At 46.3% G+C, this 24,262-nt stretch overlaps 1 long non-coding RNA gene across 1 annotated transcript in view; it reads right to left on the reverse strand.

Annotated features, from left to right (window-relative positions):
* LOC128106390 (uncharacterized) overlaps positions 1-9,658 on the reverse strand; it is a 57,694-nt gene extending 48,036 nt beyond the window's left edge. The window contains exon 1 of the long non-coding RNA XR_008216686.1: positions 9,540-9,658. This is a non-coding gene — a long non-coding RNA (uncharacterized LOC128106390). The remainder of the gene's footprint in view (positions 1-9,539) is intronic.
* Between the last annotated feature and the right edge of the window lie 14,604 nt (positions 9,659-24,262).

Genomic DNA, 24,262 nt, shown 5'->3' on the forward strand with positions numbered 1-24,262 from the left:
GTTTTGTTTATTTTGTTTTGCTTTGCTTTGTCTTAAGTGATGGCTCTTTTAGCCTTTGCTATAGCTGATAAGCAAAAGCAATGTAAAGAAACACTTGTATTGAGTTTACTTCTTTAAGTGGCATGGTTTTTTAGAAAAGGAAAAAGAAAAAGAAAGAAGAAAAAGGCCATCTTGCCAGTAATCTCTAAGCCTTTTTAATTGCAAAATTCTTTTTTATGGTGTCATTGACCTAGCCTTAGCAGAGTTCACTCTGTAAATGTGCTGAAGTGGGTACCAGAGCTGACAAGTAAAGCTGAGAAATGTTTTAAGTATCACGACTCTACATTTTTCTCCTGTCTGTGAGGTGCAAGGACTCATCCTGTCTGAATCACGCCTGCCCTTTGTTTATGCATGAATAAGACATTTCAGACACTGAGGACACAGCACAGACACCAGCCCTTCCGGGAAAAATAAGACCTAGCCCTCAAATCAGGGTGAGCGCACTGACTGTTCTCCAGTGCCGACTAATTTCTAAATGTGACTAAAGACACATTGCTTGCCAGCTTCCTCCAAGTCGCCTACTGGCCCCTAACCTTTAGCAAGACAAAAGTGTCACATATAATGGAGCCTAAAATTAAGGACACATTTTGCTTCTCAGTGGATCAGATCGTGTGAGAATGAGGTCAGTGTCCTACCTCCCCCAGATAAGAGCTGTCATTGTGTGAGAGCCTTCAACAGTACCACAGTCATTAGGCCACAGAAAATGGCTGATCACTTAAAAACTCAGAACAGGGATCCAGAATCAACCTACAAAAAGTCATTCAGTTTTGTCCCTAAATTCCTGATAGGGCAGTGTGTAAAAACATCTGTTCCTGGGTCACACAAATTACTCCCTCATTAACTGATAGCCATTTCTTAGGTTCCTAGTATTGACACAGTATGACTCTTAGTGCTGGGGATGTTCTGAACACACTAGACAAGTCCAGAGTGTGACAGACTTTACCTTCTAGTGGGGACCAGCAATAAACAAAGGAGGAAAATGAACAGGAAAAGTCAATGCTGCTTTGACGATGAAACAGGGGCTTGTACTCCAAAAGGGTGTTAGTGCTTTATTGTGAGTAGTCAAGAGGCATTCCCATGGGCTGGAGATGCAGTTCAGTGGTAAAGAGCTTGCCTAGCATGTGCATGCCCCTAAGTTCCCAATCATCAGCACAGAGGGAAATATATATATATATCTCCAAGGACTTTGACATTCAAGATGAAACATGAATAGAATACACAAGGTTCTAGGTTCAATGCCTAATACCACAAAATAAGTAAGTAAATAAATAAATACATGGAACATGAACTTCACATGGTTCCCTATAATGATCTGGCTACAGGTATTTCCAGGCACAGGAAATACCTACTAGAAAGGCCCAAAGAAAAACAGTGAAAGTTTTCTTTCTTTCTTTTTGGACATTTATTTTATTTTTGATTCTATATAAACATGAACGTCCATGTGGAGATGTGTTCACATGAGTTGCCCATAGAGGCCAGAAGTGGTCATCAGATCTCCCAAAGCTAAAGCTACAGGTTGTTATGAGCTGCTTGATATAGATGTGAGGAGCCAAACTGGGGTACCCTGGAAGAGCAAGAAGGGTGCCTAACCACTGAGCCATCTCTCCTGACCACTGAGTTTAATTAGGGCTGCTGGTATGAACATAGATGAGGGGTTATTCACTAGAGCATAGATAGCTTGCCAGTGGTTACACCACTAAAGAAAATCAATTCTTCCTCCTCAACAGCCATTAACTGCGTCCTCATGGGGTTTGAGATTCTGTTTTTATTATCATATATTAATTCTAATAATGGGTTTCCTTATGACACTTTTGTGCATGTCCATAACATAGTTCATTCATATCCACCCCAACTACTTACCCCGTCTATCCCCTCCCACTCTGCTGATCACCTCCCTCTTCCTAACCTGTCCCTCTTATACATTTTTTTTATTTCTTTTATGTTAAATTTTTTAAGAAACAGCTGGAAAGGAGTGAAGGAGGGACAGAAATCAGAGATCAGGAAGGCAGACAGAGACCACATCTCAGAGGGGCCAGAAGACAGATGAGAATTCCAGTTAGACCTACTTAGTACAGGATTTACAGGGAGGCTTTTAAAATGGGTGCCTAGTGGTTTCACAGGCTTTTAGTCTGGGTCTCTGGTTGCCATAGGGGATGTGGATTTCAGGAAGGTGGGATGGAAGAGGGGAGGCCACTCAGGAGGTAATTGTGGTGGTCCAGTGAGTGAAGGTGGGATCCTGCAGAGGTGATCGTTGGTAGAGATGAGGGATGTTCAGAGAAAGGTTTTAGAGACTGACTGACGGGATTCACTGATGGATTTGCTATGGCGATGAGGGAGGCAGGAATGATTCTCGGGGTTTTGGCTGGCTCTGGGCACACTGGATCAGCTCACTTGGCATCTGAGATGGTGATGATTGAGCCAAATGAAGCCCAGTGCATGGCCAACTGTACTGTGAATTTGAACTACATCCGAGGAAAGTGATATGTTTTGTAAATTGTCATCAGAGAAATATTTCCCACACCCCCCCACCCTCTCCTACACAGCAACTGTGTTCCTGTGAGCACAAGTCTTCATGGGAAGTATTCCTAACCTAAGGAATACTGTGTTTCTGCAGCCCAGAAGCCCGTGAGCTACAAAGTGAGCTGGGGACCTAGCATTTGGTTAAAAAGAAAGGACCAATAAGCACCAGGGACATTAGCCATGGCAGTCCAAAGGATTGTCAAAGACCTATAAAAAGAAAACCCAGACATCTGAGTGGAATTTTCAGCTAGAGACTAAGAGGCCAAATTGAATCATCTACCTAAAATTGTCATCCAAGGGGATTCTCCCCCGCTTCTCCTTGCAAAAGCAAAGACTCTGACTCCTATATTTCAGTCAAGCAGGTGCCTCAAGGCAGCTAACCAGCTGGCTGCAATCTTCACCAAAGCAAAAGCTAGTAACATGATTGATTATCCTCTCATTGAATGAGAAAAGAAACTCCCCCAGCCAATCAGCATGCAGAATTGTTAACAGCTTATCACTGACCTAAATGATACTTAGAAAAGATGACAAAGGTACCCAAATCCCAGGCTCAGGTTGGCTGGGACTTCATCTACCAATTCGGTTCCACTTAATGCACTGATTTTTAACAAGGCTCGGTTAGTTTTCGAGTTGCTAAGCACTGACTTTCATCTTCAGACTTTGAATAGACAACCTCTCTCTAAGTCAATCATTTTAATACATCTGCTTCAGAGTTGCAATCCGTCTGCCCCAGGGAAGGCTTCTCCTCCAAATATCTTGAAGCGTAGGGTTCTGGTTGGCTCACAGATTCCTCTTCTCTAGCCCTCTTCTAAAAGATGCATGCATACATCTCATTTCATCCAAAACCCACAATCACGATTCCACAGAACTCCTTTTTATGTTGCCAAGCACCTTAACACTTTAACAACGAGAAAGATGGTCTCCAGGGAATATCAAGCCAGGCTTCTTTACAAAGGAAACCACTAAGTAAGAGCAGTCCAAACCAAACTGTCCCATGAGGTGACACTTGGAAACCCAGCAGGCTTTCTACTTCTGTGTTGGGACTCCAAAGGGCATCCATCTATGATTGAGCCATACATCTATCAGGAACATGAAAGTGGGGATCATGCAATCATCCCTGAGGCAGGAACAAGCCAGTAATCCCAGCTCTTGGGAGCTGAAGACAGGAAGATTAGGAGTTCAGGGTCATTTTCAACTATGTAGTGTGCTCAAGACCAGACTGGGTGAAGAGAGAGGGTGGGGTGGAGGTGGGCTCTCCTGATAAGCTATGAACAAAGGTTTCAAGTTCAAGTTGCACCTGCCTACTTACCAGCAATTTCCAATTCTTCACTGCTACCACGCTGTAGTAGTTTGAATGTAATTGGCCCCCATAATCTCATAGGGAGTGGCACTATTAGGAGGTGTGGCTTTGTTGGAGTGGGTATGGCCTTGTTGGAGGAAGTGTGTCACTGTAGGGGCGGGCTTTGAGGTCTCTTTTGCTCAGGCTTTCCTCACTGTGACTGTCAATCAACTTCCTGTTGCCTGCAAGATGTAGGACTCTCAGCTATTCCTCCAGCACCACTTCTGCCCATATGCCGCCATGCTTCCCGCCATGATGATAAGGGACTGAACCTCAGAAACTGTAAGTGAGCCCCCCCCAATTGAATGTTTTCTTTATAAGAGTTGCCATGGTCATGGTGTCTCTTCACAGAATAAAAACCTAACTAGGACACATGTAGAGAATGAGCCACAAAAGTAAATCACCGGCCACAGGAGTGGAAGGCCAGTGAGACAAATGGAAATCTCATCTAAGTGTCAAACAGCTCCTTCTCAGACACAGTGATAGAGCGTTGTCCCTTTTCCTGTCGTTACTCTACAGGAATGTCCCTCTTCCTTCTTGGTTATTGCTAGTGTTATGGCTTGTAACATTTGCTGTTAGCTGTAGTACTTGAACTTAAGAAGGCCCTTGTATCGAGTTGTCACAGAGGCAAAAAGACTCAATTCACCACCCATTACTCTTAAAAACTCTCCTTCCTTCCACAGACCTCAAGGGAAAAGCCACGAGTCATCTTGTCATGGCGTAAAACTCTTTCCCCTCCAGCTAAAGGTTAATTTACTCCTAAAAACTGAGCGTCAGGGCACTAGAGGGATGGCTCGGCAGTTAAGAGCACTTGCTGCTCTTGTAGAGGACCTAAGTTCTGTTCCTAACATCTTCATGGCAGCTCACAGCCACCTGCAACCCCAGTTCCAGGGGACCCAATGCCTTCCTCTGGCCTCCATGGACACTAAGCACATACACGGTACACATACATATATTCAGGCAAAACATTCATACGGATAAAATTAAAAGAAGTAAATCTCGAAAACAAAACGAACAAAAGAAAAAACCCTGCACATCATTCTTGACAAATATTTCCCCCTGGGCTAACGCTATATCTCAGGGGTAACACTCTTTCTTAGCATGCATGAGGCCCTGGATTCTACCCATAGTACTGAAGACAAACAAGAAAGAAAACCTTTATCTTTCAAACAAAGCACAACATAGATGCTCAAAACGTTTCCTAAGGTTTTTCTCAGGGAAAAGCTGAGATTCTAATAACATTGATCTTGAAGATGGCGAAAGAAACAATGGGAAGACACAGGAAATGCTGGGTTAGAGATGTCACTCCAGCCTAGAAATACGAGCCTCACGATTCAAGACAGGAATTCCAGCAAGTATGGCGGGGAGGGCCGGAAAAGGGCCTGGAATCAGGGTGACAGACAGCTTGTTTGGCCGCTCTCCACAACACTGGGTCAGGGATGAGATCACAGGGCCCCAAGGTTCCTCTGACTCTATCTGCTCTCTCAGCTCCCAGGCAGGAACAAAATACATCTTGTGAGGAAATGCAATGCCAGTGACAGAAGAGGAATCCAATATTCACAAGACCCAGGGGAACCTTAGCTCAGCCGTGAGGCTCCATGCGTAGGAAAATGTGGGAGAAAGCCACATTCTAGAGCCTACACAATCCTGTGACGTAAGGATGGTGGCTCCCCTTCCGTGGTGAGCAAAGTTCAGTTGTGGTTCTATGTACAGAAAAGGAGGGCATGGAAGAGCCCTTTTGTGGTTCTGTTCCACAGTGGTGATGTCCTTCACAGTCTGTCAATTTTAGAAGGAAGTGAAGGAGGGAGGGGGGAGGAAGGGAGAGGGAGAGGGAGGGAGAGAGGGAGGAAAGAAAGAAAAGTGCTTCAAAGGATACTTTAAAATTAAGAAAGTGATAGAGGGTTGGGGGGATAACTCATTGGATTAAAGTTGGAGACCCAGAAACCATGTAAATGGCATCCCACCTGTAATCCCAAAGTGGTGAGCTTCCGGTACAGTGAGGAAACACCGCCTCAGTATATAAGGGGAAGAGCAATCAAAGAGGCCTCCCAATGACAACCTTGGGTTTCCACATGCACACACGGGTACATGTATGCGCACACACAGCCATACACACCACACACGTACGTACATGATGGGGAAGGAAAAGACAGTGACAGCACGCACTTCCTCAGCATCTTAGCAAGCCTGCAATGCTCACTACGGCTCTCTGAGCTTCTCCCGCCAGCCAAGGACACAAGAAGGACGAAGACAAAGACCTGGGGACAAATCCAGAGCCCAAGAGCAAAAACAGAAGAGATCTGAAGGCCAAATCCCTTCAACACAAGCTCAGTAACCTAAGCTTGTTTGGAAACACCACTTGGGACAAACCCTACATTCCCCATGGTCAACGCCGCTGCAGTCTGTGTCTAAAGACGGTGATTCTCTGGTTTGGGTGACCCTTCAGGAGTTTCTCAGTAAAGGGCTTATCAAACTGATTGCAAAGCACAGAGCTCAATTAATTTATATCAGAAGTATAAAAATGGAGATGCCCAGCTATAAATGCATGAGTAGGAAGAACTCACCACATATTTGCAAATGTAAACCTCCTAAGAATGGGAAGGGGGGCCGGGCGGTGGTGGCGCACGCCTTTAGTCCCAGCACTCGGGAGGCAGAGCCAGGTGGATCTCGGTGAGTTCGAGGCCAGCCTGGGCTACAGAGTGAGTTCCAGGACAGGCTCCAAAGCTACACAGAGAAACCCTGTCTCGAAAAACCAAAAAAAAAAAAAAAAAGACTGGGGAGGGGGATGTGGGGCTGATATGGTGCTAAAGTACAGCATCCAAGGGGACCCAAAAGACAGAGCGTCTTGACTCAGGAGGAGATGTATTAGTTACTTTTATCACTGCTTTGACCAAGTGTCTGACAAGAAGCAACCCAAAGCCTACGGAATGATGATGCCCACATTTCGGGTGGATCTCCCCTCTTCTGTTACTCCTCTCTGGAAACACCCTCAAACAAGCTAAGGGGTATATCTCATAGGTGGTTCTCAATCCACTCAAATCAACAGTGAAGAATAACCATCACCAGCAGCAAGTGGTGGGAGGAGTCAGGTAAAGTCGGTATCACTAGCAGAACTGTCTGGGCGGCTTTCCCCAAGTCCCACTCTTCTCCCCCTGGAGATCTGGATGTCAATGGAGAGCTGAGAATGCAGAGAGATGTGCAGATGTGGAAAGTGGAAAAGTCTAGATGCAGAAGAGTTTGTTTCTGTCAGCAGAAGCATCATGGCTGGGTATTCTATTTGCACATCACTGAAACTATAACAAAAGACACAGATACGTGGGCATTGGTGTTTTCTTTTTTGGTTTTCCGAGACAGGATTTCTCTGTGTAGTTTTGGTGCCTGTCCTGAATCTTGCTTTGTAGACCAGGTTGGCCTCCAACTCACAGAGATGCTGCTGGCTCTGCCTCCCGAGTGCTGGGATTAAAGGCGTGCACCACCACCACCACCACCCGGCGGCATTGATGTTTTCTAAGGGACTGTTCTGGAGGACTGGCACTCTAAAATTACTCATATTTGGATACTGAGAGTTATTAATCAATGCTTCTCCTGCTAACTAGACTGGCCCCAGACCTGAAACAGCACCCTGCTATAAGCTACCTACAACACAAGAAGGGAGTGTATGAACTCAACTTTTAAAAGCTTTTTGTTGTTTGTTTGTTTTTTCTCTCAAACATCCAAGGCAGGAAGATTCTGCTATGCACAGACACCCACAAGTTTTAAGAAAAATCCCCACAGACTAGATGGAGAGGGTGATACTGGAACAGGACAGGGTGGCTAGGAGATGCCAGGACCCCACCCACAAGAAGCCTGGCCAGCTCCTGCAGCAAGCTGTCATTGCCTCATGGAGAGGGGACCTGTCACCAAGGCTGGTCTGTCACCTGCAATGTCCACCCCAAAGAGGCATTGACCTGTTCCCTTGAGTTGACCCAGTGACCTCCACACCTTCCCCCAGCCATCCTTCAGAGGACCACTTCCCCCACCCCAGTCCAGCAACACTAGACACTCAAAGCCACTGTCTTTCCCCAAACCAGGTGAGCAGATGAGGCTGGACAGTGACATCAGGGTGAAATGGCCTTGCTGGGGTCCAAGTCAGGTCCCCACAGAACAAGTCTGAAACTGCTGACGTGGGCTCCTCCTTGTCACGGCTGTTCTCGCTGCACCTTCTCCAGCCAGCCCCTGGGGACTCCTAGAACTCTGGTGGGTGACTGTGCGTGGTACAACTTTCCTAACCGAGATTCAAGGCATGATAGAAAAAGTCTGGCTTGGTTTGTTTGGTGGTCAGGGTTAAACTTGGTGTTTCGTATGTGCTAGACAAATCCTTTGCCACTGATCCATTCCCAGATTTTTGTTTTTTGAGACAGGGACTCACTAAGTTGCTCAGATTGGCCTTGAACTTGTAGACTTCCTGCCTCGGCCTCCAGAATAGCTGGAATGACAGGCCTGTGCCTCCAGAAAGTTGACTCCTCACCCCTTCTTTCTTGCTCTGCTGTGTGTGTGGTATACAATGTATGTTTACATTGTGTGGTGTGTGGCATATGGTGTATAGTGTGTTGTGTGTGTGTGGTGTGATGTATGGTGTGCAGTATATTATGTGTGTTCATGGGATTCAGTATGTGGTGTGTGTATGTGTGGGTATGGGGTGTGGTTATGGTGTGTAGTATGGTATGTGTGGTGTGTACATTGTGTGTTTATGGTGTGTAGCATGTTTCATGTGTGGTACTACACAGCTTATCTCTGTCTTTCATTGCACTAGGTACATTCTTCTTCTGTGATGAAAAATCTATTCTGAAAGAAACAAGTCAATTCACCCTTCAGATCTTACCTCCACCAACTTGTGACAAGCTAAGTAGGTGTCTAACAACCCAAGGACCTCTTTCCCTGTCTCTAGGCACATATGCCCTATATGTACAATACAATGCACACCACATACTACACACCATAAACACACGTGAGTAACATACATCACACACAATACGCTTTGCACTCACAATTCATAATGCACACTCACACACACACACAGCACCAAATGCCAGATGCATATCACAAACATACAAGATAATGAACAGCATATACTGCTAATTATCACACCACATACCACACATAACCATAAACACACTACAGGCCACAAGTATACAACACATAATGCACCATATTCTACACATACAACACGGACACACTGTGCACTATATACACACACATACACAAACACTATACACCACAAACACGCCTCACGGACACACTGTGCACTATATACACACACATACACAAACACTATACACCACAAACATGCCTCATTTACCAGAGAGAGAGAGAGAGAGAGAGAGAGAGAGAGAGAGAGAGATCCTTATCACTTTCATTTGCACCCCACACTCTGACTCCTTCAGTGATTAAAAGCTGACGGAGTTTCCCCTCGGGCATCAGGAAAGAGCAGCACCCTTCTTTCCCAGTTGCCTGATCTGTCATTATTTGCCCTCACGCAGCCTGTGTCAGGGCAGCTCCTCAGCATGCCGGCTGCTTTCTCCACAGACTCACAGCTCCCCTTTTACCACCAGCCACTGGACCTGATGGGCTTTGGAAGGAGCTGCTCCCTCTACAGACTTACTGACGATCCTGAGGTCTGTAGCAGGGTCTCTGGAAGGGATGTTGGGGCTGGAGAAGGAGGAGGGAGGGGACGAGGAAACGTTGTAGGTAGAGAGACATATATATCCTGGATCGGATGAATCACCCGCTTCCTGTAATTCTATTCCTGGAAACAAAGAGGAAACCCTTCTCTTGCCTGAAAGAGAGTCAATGCTCAGTGTAACTCAAACTCCAATCATGAAGACATGCCCAGGACACCCTCTGACATCCCTTTTGTAAATGAACAAAATGTGAAATGACTACTTTTTTTTTTATTTTTTTTTTTCCCAGACAGAATTTCTTTCTGTAGTCCTGGCTGTCGTGGAACTCACTCTGTAGACCGGGCTGGTCACGAACTCACAGAGATCCACCTGCCTCTACCTCCCAAGTGTTGGGATTAAAGGTGTGCACCACCTCTGCCCAGCTTGGAATGACTACTCAATATTCTGGAAATTGGTGAAACACCATCAAATTCTGGAAAGTAAAAGTAGTAGCAAAGTAAATGCTTCCTCCTTGAGATAACACGGTAGTAAGAGCCAAGAATGAGAAATAAGCCGGAGAGACAACTCAGAAATTCCGAGCACTAGCTACTCTTAGAGAGGACCGAGATTTGGTTCCCAGCACCTGCATGACAGCTCACAACCGCCTGTAACTATAGTTCCAGGGGATCAGTGGCCTCTCCTGGCCTCCTCCATCACCAGGGATTCATTGCATGTACGTGCATACATGGAGGAAAAATATTCATTATAGGGAGGAGCAAAAACCTGGAGTGAGTGAAGTCCTGGGCGAATGGGCTCAGCCATGTCAAGGACCTCATAGTCTCAGGAGCAGAGAGATGGCAACACCTTCCTGTAGTTGAAAGTTTCTCCGGTCCACCCGGCCCCTCAGTCCTCAGTCTGATAGCTGCTTATAAAATAATCACTCAGAGGCTTATATTAATTACAAACTGTATAGCCAATGGCTTAAGTGTCTGGCTAGCTAGCTCTATCATCTTAAGTTAACCCATTTCTATTCATCTATGTTTTGCCCCATGGCTGTGGTGTCACCATCTGCTGGCATGTTGCTCCATGGGCAGTGGCCGGCGTCTCTCCCACCTTTCTTCTTCCTGTCTCTCTCTTGGATTTCCTGCCTGGCTATAACCTGACTCACCACAGGCCAGAGCAGCTTCTTTATTAACCAGTCATAGCAACACATATTCACAGCATACAGAAAGCCATCCCACAGCACTTTCCTCCAGGGACCAAGTGCTAGTATTGACAGAATGTGCAGAAAATGTCCACCATAGCTTCCCCCCCCAATAGTTTCCCCCTGAAGACTGTTCCCCTACAGAGACTGCTCCCCTGAGATCAGCTAAGCCTGTCTTCTTGACCAGTTGTAGACCATAAACCCTGCCTCCCTGTTTATCTGCATGTAGTAACCTTGTTCAACTGTGTACAGTAACCCACCTCTCCATTCAACTCTATATCATAAAGATGCTAAGCTTCCAGGGCGCTGTGATCTAACAGAGCTCTCAGTCCTCTTGTTCCCAGCTTTCCTATGTGTCCGTCTGTCTGTTTTTTCTTCATTCCCTTGCTGTCCCAGTTAGGTCCAAGTCCATGCTAGGATACAGCAGCTCATACATGTAAAAGCAAACTTTAAAAACTATTGAACGTAACTTGCCACAAGCTGGGGAGATGCCTCAGCAGGTGAATTACTTGCTGTACAAGTGCCAGGACCTGACTCTGAACACCTGGCACATATATAAAAACTGTGAGGGTGGTACACTAGCCTATGATCCTGGTTCCAGGAGGGGACAGAGGCCGAAAAAGCCCAGGGCTTGCTCAACAGTCAGCCTAGCCAATTGTGAGCTCCAAGTTCAGTGAAAAGCCATGTCTCAAGAAGTAAAGTGGACAGCAATACAAGGCAGGTAATATTGATCTCTGGCCTACACATACACACACACACACACACACACACACACACACACACACACACACAAATGATTTGCCACAATCTTCTTTGAAAATCTTGTTTTGATTTCTTGGAAAAAGCTTCAAGACTCATCTTCAGTTGGGGAGCGGGAGCGTGATGGGGATTATCCTAGTTTTTCAAATCACAAACTATTTGGGGGCCTCTAGGTAGATCTCTGTGTCTGGGAGCATCAACGTGAAACAAGCAGGCTTCGGAATATGACACCTCCAAAATGTGGGAATGAACATATTCTCGCCATGCCAGGCCGGCAGCCAGGCGCATGCCATTCACTCATCAAGCAGGCAGTGACCCCCCTACACCACAGACGGCATGCCAAGAGTTGGGCAGAGCAGAGCAGAAATGACGCCCAAGACACCTGCCCTCCTGCTCCAGTGCCAAGCGATCAGTGTGAGGAATCAGCTGTGAGCCCACCGCAGCCGAGATGGCAAAAGAACCACAACTCGGCTGCAAAATAAGTTTGGGGGATTTCATTTCTTCTCTTACAGATTTCCTGTTTTTCTAATCTCACATTTTGCAGTTGATAAGCCAAGAGTTCACCGGTAAGGTGCCAAAAAGCACATCATAATATCATAATCCAGACATTTCAGCTCTTTGGTTGTACGTCCCTACTAAGAAGGGGATTGATAGTATGAATAAGTTGGGAGGTAGAGGAACAAATGGTACCATATATACATACATACACACATACACACATACATACATACATACTTACAGATTCTATTGATAATGTCTCATTTCAATTTTTCTTTTTTTTTTTTTTTTTTTTTTTTTTTGGTGGCATGGGCTCATGCAGTCCAGGCTGTCCTCAAACTGAACGTAGCCAGAGATGACTTTGAACTCTGGTTCTCTCACCCTGACTCCTGGATGCTTATATGATAGGCTCGCTTCTTTTACCACTAATTTTAATGTCTATGAGCCCTGTTTCTCAGGTAATACCAAAGGAAAGTTAAGAAGCAGGGGCAAAAAAATAAATGTATTTCTGTCCCACCAATATTTTATTGTCACACTCTCCAACAGGCAAATGTGTTTTAAATGAAAGGTATTAGTCACTGGTTCCACCCTTAACGTCTCTTCCAAATGAAGGATATTTTTGGTAAACTTGTCTCTCCAACCTCCAGATTCTGTCTTGGGCAATCAATGAGAAAACATTTTTTGACAAGTCAAATGTCTGTGATTAAGAGGAGAAATGGCCCTCTCTATCCAGAATATGTAGCTTACTCATTCTCAGTCCCTCAAGATATCAATCTGCATTTCACTGCAGACACAGCCCAGGTGTCTTGGTCAGTGCACATATTAAAGGCTCCATCCTCCTGCTGCTTAGGAGAGAGATTTAACATTAGCTCCTGTTAGATGTAAAGGAACAACCTTCTCCATTGAAAGAGAAATTTTATTTCTCGGGGAGAAAAAAATACGGCATGCAGTCACTCCAATGCATTATGAACCTGCTATTGCGTGTGGGATTTATGGTCGAGGTCTCTTCTCTCCTGTAAGGATTCTTCACCTCTAAAAGGCAGAATTAAAGATTTCAGAACTACCCAAAAATAAAAGTTCCATGGACCTTCAGTGCCATCTAGTGGTCATACTCTGTCATGTCTCACCAATGGTTTTCTCTAGGAATTTGAAGAGATTGAGAGGCCCTGGCACAGAAAACTCAGAGTTCTAAATGGGCTTGGCAGTAAACAGCGTTGGCCCACACCAGAACTGTTGTGCCTGGAAACAGTGTTCTGGATACATGACATTTCCATACTGGCTCCCAGAGAGAGCTGCAACCAGATCCCATAGCCACCCCTGTTTAGTCATCTGCTGGAAGCAAGCTGTCTGAAGTGCATGGTGTGCGTGTGTGTGTGCATGTGCGTGTCTGTCTGTATGGTGTGTGTGTGTGTGTGTGTGTGTGTGTGTGTGTGTGTGTGTGTGTGTGTGTGTGTGTGTGTGTGTGTGTGTGTGTATGGTGTGTGTGTGTGTGTGTGTGTGTGTGTGTGTGTGTGTGTGTCTGTGTGTTGTGTCTGTGTGCCCACACAAGGGGAGCCTGAAATGCTCCATTGCCAAGTGGCATCAGGAAGGGACATATGCAGAATCACACTACACACGACTTCTAAATTTAAGCAATCTGTCAGAACCCTGCACTAGAGAGGCCTTCTTCCTCTGAACTATGGTTTAAAGGTTTAAACACAGAAGCCAGGTATAGTCCACATGAAAGTCGGGGAATGGGACCGTCCAGGGGTGTGACAGACAGCAGCTTCTGCCCTTGATGGAATGTGATCTGAAACCTGCCAGCTTCATGGAAGCAGCGCCTCCATCTCATGCCTCCTCTTCAGCCCTATACTTGCCAGAAGCACAGAAGCCAAGTGGTCAGAGGCCGGAGGACTTGGCCTATGGATTGATTCCCCTTCCTTTTCTGTCAAGCCCACCACTCAGAAGTCACACTTTAGCTGTTGTAATTTGAATCTTCGATGTCTCCCTAAGAATCATGTTTGAATACAAGGTCCCAAACCTGTGACACTATGGAGAGGTGGTGTAACTTCTAAGGGGTGGGGTCTATTGGCAGGAAGTTAGGCCATTTGGAGCATGCCATTGAGGTGCTATTAGGACCCCGTCATCTCTTCTTGTTTTTAGGCTGCCATGAGGGAACCTGACCTCCTCCATTTTGTGTGTTCCCACCATGGTGTAGTATGAGGCCACAAGTCCAAAGCATAGTCACCATGGATGGAAACCATGGCCCCCAAGCCACGCCTTTTTCTTAGAAAATGTCGTCTTCTTATATTTTTGGTTGTGAACCTAGCCTTTAACGGCTGAGCCATCTCTCCAGCCCAGAAAATGTCATCTTCTGATCTTGTATCTGAGAGCTGGCTAACACAATGGCCCTCAGCCTTGAGGGGAAGGGAGAACTCAGACGTAGATGGAAACAGATTCCATAGCACGCCAATCTTTTGTTTTTGCGAAGGAGGGAGTTGGAGAGGATGAGAAACCATTGTTGACACTGTAAGGCTCACAACATCCAGGAAAGAAAGTTCAAGCCATGCCTATCATGGAGATGCTCTCAAGATCCAGCCAGTGGCTGAGTGTGGTCACAAGCACCGCCCCTACTCCCTTCAACCCAAGAGACCATGCAATCAGCAGCCACTGCTGCTGCATTCTGTGACCTGTTTATTTTTATTGCCCTATTTTAATCATTTTTAATTATTTTCTACTATCAGTGAGTAATGTAAAAGTAAAATGTGGGTAGGATAGAAATCCACTACTCTGATTCCCCACCTATTTCATCTCCTAGAAGATTCTATGCCTTCCCATAAAAAGGACTGTGGCTTCCTTAATAACTCCTGTCCTGAAAAGCAGGACTACTTAAAGGACCTGCTCACTGGGTCGCTGTGAGGATCGAGTGTGTCGGCGTATGTTAAATGTTCACGACGGTACTAAATGCTCACTAACAAACGTCAGCTGTAGCTTCTAAGACATGAGCACAAACTGAGCTGGGGAAGTCGTGGAGGACTTGCCCTTCAAAAAGTCTTTCTGTGGTTGAGTAAGTACATCTGCTTCCAGAAAATGCATGTCTCCTTTCTCAGACCTGAGAACTGTCTTAGGGCTCCCACTCGGGATGAGCCTATTACAAATAGCTTGCTAACTGGATATAGCATCAAACTGCCTTCTAAACTCTCTCTGTGCCCATGACGGGTGCAGCTCTCGGATCCCATCAGAGAAGTTTCTTTGTGCAGTGGACAGCAGTTAACAAAGAAGCTCACAACAACTCAAAGTGAAAGCAGAGAATACTCAGTCACAGATGGGACAGATGGGACATGTGTCACACATACACACACACACACACACACGCACACGCACGCGCACGCGCACGCACACGCACGCACACACATGCGCACTCCAGAGGTCAGGAAGGAACAGAGCAAAACAGTGTCTTGTGGACATGACAAGATCATTAAACTCAACGAACTCACAGCAACTGTGATTCCCTTCACCAAGACCTGAATGGGATCAAGCCAGTCAAACACTCTAGCATGGACTGGGAAGAGGTCCATAAGCCCACCACCAACTGAGGAGCTAGTGACAGTTGATGGGGGAGGGAGAGGCGATTCTCTTTGAGGGTGTGGCTCCTGGTGGTTACTGACACTCCAGTGGGTAGAACCACACTCATAAGTATACGGGCAACACAAGTAGAGTCAATGGGTTAATTTTATTTTGGTGAGGACTAGAAGTTGGAATAGGGTGGGGAGATGGAGGTGGGCCTGGGAGGAGTTAGAGGAAGGAGGGTGAGGTGAATATAATCAAAATGCATTGTGTGAAATTCTGAAAGAATTAATAAAAATACTACCTTTGTGGGACTCTACAGCCACCAAATCCCACCTGCAATTCAGGAGGCAAAGAAAATTGGAATGTAACAGGTACTTAAAGACGTCCCCTTGAGGATCACACCAAGAGGCCCCTGGGGCCTTCAGAAGAAGAGGCCCTCACGGTCAGCAGTAGTGTTCACCTCTCTTGGAATTTCTGAAAACCCTTAGGAACCATTATAAACGGATGTCTTATCTTTCAGGGCAGAACCAGAATTTTTAATTCGATGAAAATAACTGAACAGTCCACTCAGGAGAAAGATTGACAGAGCACAGGTGGGGAAACACTGATTCATTATTCATCTTTCTAGGAAGACAAGCGATTTCAGCCCAGCAAGATGAAAATGAGAAGAGGCAGAGAGAACAAGCCAGTGAGATAAAAGGAAAGAGTGGATGCATGGATGGAGCAGAGATAAGTTGATTGATGGGTCAATGGAGAGAAAGAGGTCGGGTATAGATGATAGACAAAAATAGATATACAGATGACAGATGACTTATAGAGAAACAGAAGATACATAGATGATTTGTAGACACATAGATAGGTAGATAGATGACATACACCTAGATGATAGGTAAAAAGAAAAGAAAGAAGATAGATACAGATGATAATAGATGTGGAGGTAGATTATAAATGTAGATAATAAATATGATACAACTGATAATGATAGATGAGAGAGAGAGAGAGAGAGAGAGAGAGAGAGAGAGAGAGAGAGAGAGATAGGCAGATAGCAGACAGATACATTCATATATGTCTACATATACACATTGGTACCTAGGTTCATAGTGAACCAGATCATCAGATCACTGAGAGGGAACAGAGCAAGAGACCCACTAAATCAGCTATTTGTCCCTCACCTAAGAGACATAATGGCATCCAAGACTCCAGCCTGTGCGTCCTCCCCTGAAAAGCTCATTGAGTTCGGTCGTGATCCTGTTCTTACCCCAGAGCTCTTGGGAAACCTTGCCATTACCTCTTGCAATTTCTGCACCTGCTCGTTCACTCCTGGGAAAATGTCAAGATCTTTCTCCTTTTGTGGAGCAGAGGCTACGAGGAAGGCACTTTTCTTTCACTGAGACTTTTTCAGGAGGGTTTTTTTCCCCCTTCCTACAATTCCACAGATTTTATTTTAGACACACTGGAAAGCACAAAGAAGCATTCAGCTCAGCCTGCAGATTGCTAGAAAACCCTTCACATCCCACGGAAATTAGAGAGGCAGCCGCACTCATCAGCAGCCGTGTATAAATTTGGAAGGAGTGATTTCATAGAATCAGCCCATTTCAGAAGGAGAGGTAATGTTCGTCCATCCTCTTCAGCTCCAGAATGGAGGCCCAGGCACTCAGGATCTAATCTCTCACTACTCACTGCCTCGTTTTTCTCATCTGTGAAGCAGAAGCGGGATGTGCAGGAGCTAAATTACCTGCAGGTTGGCATTCAGGGGCTGTGCTAGAAAAGAGACAATGTCACCACTTTCCAAGGCCATGAGCCGCAACTGCCAAACTTTTCATGGCCCCAAAGTGGGTCATGGACCAAAGTGAGTCCAGAGAGCTGGCCTGACTGCTCTCAGGCCATGAAGTGACTGCAATCCTGAGTGTTAGTCACTTGATGACCGAATGACGTACATCCCGGTGGGAGATGGGGGGGAGGGGGGCAGGTATTCAATGCAGATGTTTGGGAAGCATCTTTGCCAAACTGTTAGAAAGCACATGGAAGGCAGTGACCCTCCAGACCAGCCTTGGATAGCCTCAACACTGAAGTATTTTCTTTTCTAATGACTCCTCTGAGGAGGCTGTTGTGAACAGAGAACCAGGGAGGGGAGAGGACACAAGAAGGGCCGCTGCCCACAGCATGCAAGCCACCACATCCAGATCATTCCACCGCTGTTCCAGAGGGAGCCACGTCTGCAGAAGACAGGGGCATGGGCTGAGGGGAAACTTCTGGGAGCAGCAGGAAGGAGATGCTCTTAGGAAGCAAGATGCCTTCAGGCTGGGCATGCAGCTCGTGAGTGGAGTGCTTGCCTGGCACACACATGTCACCGAGCTTGTTCCTCAGCGTCATGTAAACTCGATATGGAGACAAACTCTAATTGTCACCCTTGGAGGTAGGGACAAGAGTAATAAATCCAAGGTCATCCCAGGCTACATAGCAATTGGAGGGCAGCCTATGTTACATGAGACCCCTGTGTGGTGATATATTTTGTACCCTAATAAAGCTTGCCTGAGGATCAGAGGGCAGAGCCAGCCACTAGATTAGACATAGATGCCAGGCACACAGTAGTGGCACACATTTTTAATCCTAGCACTCGGGAGGTAGAGATCCGTCTAGATCTCTGTGAGTTCAAGGCCACCCTGGACTACATGAGATTGACTCTGTCTAGGAGAGAAAACAGAGCCAGGCAGTGGTGGCACACACCTTTAATCCCAGCACTTGAGATCTCATGTCTTTGCTTGGGAAGCACACATGCCTTTAATCCCAGGAAGCAATATGGCAGGGCGGAGAAAGGTATATAAGGCATGAGGAGACAGGAACAAAAGGCTCTTTGTGGCTGAGGCCTTTCAGGTGAGGCTTTCATTCTGAGAAGAGAACAGGATCAGCTGAGGAGCTGGCGAGATGAGGTTGGCTGTGGCTTGCTCTGCTTCTCTGATCTTTCAGCTTTTACCCCAATATCTGGTACAGGGTTTCTTATTTAAAGACCATTTAACATTCGAGCTACACCCCTGTCTCCAGAAAATAAAAAGAAAGAAAGAATGAAAGCAAGCAAGCAGGTCTCTCCCAGAAGGCCAAGCTGTCTCAGACAGCTGATCCAGTGACACAAAGTGATAGCGAAAGACTTGGCTTTCAGCTAACTAGAATCCCACAGTAGGCTGGCTAGTGAGGAACAGCAAAGGCGGGGGGGGGGGTGGGGGGGGGGGGGGGGGGGGGGGGGGGGGGGGAGCAGAACCGGGCTCTGGAAGAACAGGAGACTCCTGGGGTAACAGTCTTCCCAAGAGAGGCAAAGAGGAAACTTTCAAGAAGCTTCAGGGACCAATGTAAAAACAGCAGGGGACACAGGGGAATGAGCGTTTTCTAACAAGAACTGCAAGGTCACAGAAGGACGGAGGAGAGGAAGAACGGGGACAGGAAGGCAGCGCCATGGCTTCAGATCTGGAGTGCTCCCCAAAGGCCAGAGTGTTAAGTGCTTGGTCCTATTGGAAGGCAGCAGAACCGGGAGGAAACGGAGTCTGCAGGGAGACCATCTGTCCCTGGAGGTTTGTCCTAGGAGGAGGTTGTGGGATCCCATCTTCTCCCTCTCTCTCTCTCCTTTTTCCTAACCCCCACACACACACACACCTGCTCTGAAGCCACACTAAAGTAAGCAGCCCTCACTACCATGTGCTTCTCCCATCATGACCCAAAGGCAACAGGGTCAACTGTGAACTAAAACCTCCACATGCGTGAGCCGAAATAACCTGTATAAACCGGTTAGCTCAGATGATTTTACCGCAACAGAAGGTATGCACAAATGTCCTATAAAAGTAACCTAGGCAGGGTCTATCCCTGGTGCATGAGCCGGCTTTCTGGAGCTTGTTGCCTATGGTGGGACGCCTTGTTCAGCCTTGATGCAGAGGGGAGGGACTTGGTCCTGCCTCAACTGAATATACCAGGCTTTGCTGACTCCTCATGTGTAGCATGAATCTTAAAAGTTCTTATTAGTAAAATCAAACCTGAGGCTAGTTAATGGAGGTGAACACTGGAAGATCAGAGAGACAGAACAAGCCACAGCTAACCTCACCTGGCCAACTTCTCAGCTGGTCTTGTTTCCTCAGACTGGAAGCTTCTGTGTCCTCATCCCAATGGCTCTCAGCTCAATTGCTGCTAGAAGCCTGAAAGCTTAACCAGCCAAATTCTTCTAGTTTTTGGTCCTCACGCCTTATATATCTTTCTGCTTTCTACCATCACTCCCTGCGATTAAAGGCTCGCTTTCTGGGATTAAAGGCGTGAATCACCATGCTTGGCTGTATCCTTGAACAGATGGATTTCTGCCTCTGGAATGCTAGAATTAAAGGCGTGTGCTACCACTGCCTATCCTAAGTATCTAGTGGCTTTTCTGTTCTCTGACCCCAGATAAGTTTATTAGGGTACACAATATTTTGGGGAGCACAATACCATCACACTCATGGGAGGCCTTACCCTTTCAGAGAAGGGGATTGGGGGGAGGGGAGGCTGGGAGGAAGCAGGAGGGGAGATGAAAGAAGAATCTGTGGTTGGTATATAAAATGAATTTTAAAAAATTCTTAAATAAAAAAAAAGAGTAAGATATGTTCCCCTCCACCCTGTCCAAAAAGGATGAATCCAAGTTTAAAATATGACTTTATCTTGAAAGCGCCAGCATGGAGCTTTTCAAGTGGAACAATAAATATGACTACTTCCTTTTAGATCCATTCCCATCTGTCTTAGTTTGGGTTTTTATTGCTGTGAAGAAACACCATGACTGTGGCAACTTTATAAAGAAAACATTTCATGGGGGTGGCTTGCTTACAGTTTCAGAGGGTCAGTCCATTATCATCAAGACAGGGAGCATGGCGGTGTGCAGGCAGACATGGTGCTGGAGCTGAGAGTGCTCCATCTTGTGGGCAACAGGAAGATGACTGACTACCACACTGAAGGAAGTTGAGCAAAAGAGACCTCAAAGCCCACCCCCCCAGTGACACACTTCCTCCAACAAGGCCACACCTCCTAATAGTTCCACTCCCTTTGGAGGCCATTTTCTCTTAAACCACCACACCATAGAGGTGTGACAACATAGGTATATCTCCTCATGAGAACTGCCCCTCCACTAAGAATGGTCTGGGGCAAGGGAAGGGGTGTGAGTAGTCTTCATTGTCAACCCATCTAGACTTGGAATCACGTAGGAGACACAGCTACAGGTATATCTTTGAGGTCAGCCTCCCCCGTGCCCAGATGTTTAACCCTGAATGTGGACAGTCCAATGGGCTGGGATTCTAAAATGACGAACTAACTATACCCTCTTCAACCATGAACCAAAATAAATTGTTCTTCCAAGTTGCTTCTTATCAGGTCACAGCAAAGAGAAAGGTAACTAATACAAAGGAATATACAGACGGAATCAAGGACAAAAAGTACAGACGTCACCTGACTGCTTGCAGCATTGAAGGACAGAGACGCTGCCTCTATGTGGCAGTTTTCACAAGTCTCAGGTATCTGGATACTTGGTCCCCAGTGCTGGCTTCCTGAGAAAAATTAGGAGGTGTGATCTTGCTGGAGGAAGTATGTCTCTGGGGTCTTTGGGGTTTCAGAAGACTCACAACCTTTCCAATGTGTTCTCTCTGCTTCCTGTTTGTGGTTCAAGATGTGGGTCCTCAGCATCCAGCTCCAGCCACTTAATGCCTGCTGCCCTTGCCAGTGTGAACTCTAACCTTCTAGAACCCTAAGCCCAAAATAAAACCTTTCTTCTGTAAGTAGCCTTGGTCATGACATCGGATCACAGCAATAGATAAGTAATGACTATGCTCTAATCTAGGAAAAGTGGGTGACTAAGTATTATGCCCAGGCTAGCCAGCAACTACATTGGTGTTTTCAGTGTAAATGAAATGGTGAAGAAAATCAGCCTGCCCTCCGATTTGTGCGTATAGTTGGGGAAAACGTTGGAATAGCTACAAAAGAGAGAAACAAACGCACAGCCTTCACAAGCCATTGTGTAAAGCAGTTCCCATGAGGAATTTCAGGGACCCTGACGGCTAATTTAAGAGTTTCACATCCAGAAAGATTAAGGGATGTGGCCAAAAGGTTCAGTGAGTTTATCCATGCTAGCATGTAAGCATCCAGCCTCATCAGACGTGGGTAGCTACAACCGGCCAGATAAAACAAGAAGGAATCAGGAACTTCCTAGAGGGTTTTCCCATACGTTTTAAGAGGGAAGACAGACTGGATTGTGAACCACTGCTATAGAAATGTCATAAAATACTTTGAATCTTTGCTGCATCTCTGTTGCTATTTCATGCGCCTTCTTCTGTGTCCCAGCAGTGAGTGGCATTCATTCAAACTCTTGAAGCAGATGTTCAGGAGACCGGAAACCTAGAGGAAGAATCTCCCACACTAGTGTGGTGTTCTGATTAGGTTTTTGTCAACTTAACCCAAGCTAGGGTCATCTAAGAAGAGGAAGCCTCAATTAAGTAAATCCCTCCCTAAGGTTGGACTGGAGGCAAGTTTGGGGGGCATTTTCCTAACTAATGATAGATGTGGGAGGGCTCAGCCTACCGTGGGTGTGCACAGCACCCTTGGGTGGGTGGTCCTGGGTTGTATAAGAAAGTGAACTGAAGAAGTCATAGAGAGCAAGCCAGTAAGTAGCATTATCCATGACCTCTGCTCCAGTTTGTGCCTCCCAGTTCCTGCCTTGAGATCCCACCTCACTGACTTCTGTTTGTGATAGATTATGATTGGGACATGTAAGCCAAATAAACCCTTCCTCCCCAGGTTATTAAGACAAATGAGGAGGGAGCAAAAGCTTCAAGGGAATAAAATTAAGTTTAAAAAAAAAGAAAAAAAAAGATAACTCTGAGAAGGGGCATGAAGATCCAGCTGAATCTCAGGGTCTTTAAAGCTTGGTGAGCCATTACAGGTCCTGATGAGGGATTCATTGGATGGGGACTAGGCCCTGGGTTATGAGAAAGCACATGCTTCTCTACAGCTCCGTCTGTGCTTCCCTCTGTGAGCTAGGGCAGACCTCTGGATCTGTGGTGAGCAGAGGGGTAGGATCTGGCTCCTTTACTGAGGAGTAAGCCAGATTGGTGGGCACCAAAGTGACCCAAGGACTATTGTTAGACATTCTTTAAACAACACTAAAATCAAAACTCAGCCACTCAGGTTTTTCCTAAAATTGTGGTTCCCAGGCAATAGAAAGCAATGTCTATGCTGAATCGGTCCTCCCTGCCAGCGTATTTTATCTCACTCCTCACCCCCTCGGTATGCTTCAAGGCCAGAGAGCCCTGAATTGGCAGGCAGTCCCCAGAAGAGTGTCCCAGTGCCACTCAACAATTACCAGTGATTAGAGCTACACTCACAGACAAACACAGCACTACAGAAAAATTAACAGAGGTGGTGTCGCCAGCTGCAGAACGGCCCCAGAGGTGGCGCTCCTAATACCTGGACCCTGTAAATGTTACCTTACTTGGCAACAACTTCACGGATGTGATTAAGTTAAAGATCCTGAGATGCAGAAATTATCCTGGATAATCTCGATGGGCCCTAAATACAATCACAAGTATCCTTGCAAGAGAGAGGCAAAGCCATGTGCTGCTTTGGGCAGCCACCGGAAGCTGAAAAGGATGATGGGTAGACTCTCATCCGAGGCCTCTGGAGAGTGGATGGCCCTGCTGCTGACACCTTGGCTTCAAACCAATGATACGAATTTCAGACTTCTGAGTACATAAAAGGGGAAATTCCTGTTGTTTGTGGCAACTTCTACAACGGTCACTGGAGACCAAGTGGGTAAGCAGAGAAAGTCAGCTTCCAGGGAAGGGAGAGCCCTACTTCAAAGGGGATTTCTTTGGATTTTTGAGACAGAGTTTCTCTGTGTAACAGCTCTGGCTGTCCTGGGCATTCACTTTGTAGACACCAGGCTGGCCTTGAACTGACAGAGACCCGCCTGCCTCTGCCTCCCAAGTGCTGGGATTAAAGGCACATGCCACCACCACCCTGCTCCAAAGGGATTTCTATCACGTAGAAATAAGTTCCTGCTGTTCACCTCACCTGCATCCTTTCCCTAGAGTCTGAGGTTTTTAAAACTTCAGAGGTGTCGTGGTTTGAATATTAAATGTCTCCCGTGGGCTCATGTGTTTGAACACTGGGTGCCTAACTGTTTGGGAAGGTTGAGGAGCATTGCTGGAGGAAGTGGGTGACTAGGGTTTCCTGTGCTGGCTAATTTTGTGTCAACTTGACACAAGCTAGAGTCACTGGAGCAGAGGTGGGGGAGTGGGAAGTGGGAGGGGAAGACCCTCAATTAAGAAATTGCTTCCATAAAAGATCAGGCTGTAGGCAAACCTGTAGGGTATCTTAATTAGCGATTGATGGAGAAGAGCCCGCTGACTGTGGGTGTGGCCATCCCTGGGCTGGTGGTCCTGGGTTCTATAAGAAAGTAGGCTGAGTAAGTCGGAGGGAGGAAGCCAGTAAGCAGCACCCCTCCATGGTCTCTGCATCAGCTCCTGCCTTCAGGTTCCTGCCCTGTGTGAGTTCCTGTCTTGACTTCCCTCAATCATGAACAAGGATGTGGAAGTGTAAGCCAAATAAACCCTTCACTTCCCAAGTTGCTTTGGTCATGGCGTTTCATCACAGCCATAGTAACTCTAACTAAGAAAATTGCCCAGCCCCACTTCCTGTCCAACGTCTGCTTCCTGGATGCCT

Source organism: Peromyscus californicus, unplaced genomic scaffold, assembly GCF_007827085.1.
Source record: "Peromyscus californicus insignis strain IS unplaced genomic scaffold, ASM782708v3 Scaffold_9__1_contigs__length_137607984, whole genome shotgun sequence".
Classification (NCBI taxonomy): domain Eukaryota; kingdom Metazoa; phylum Chordata; class Mammalia; order Rodentia; family Cricetidae; genus Peromyscus; species Peromyscus californicus.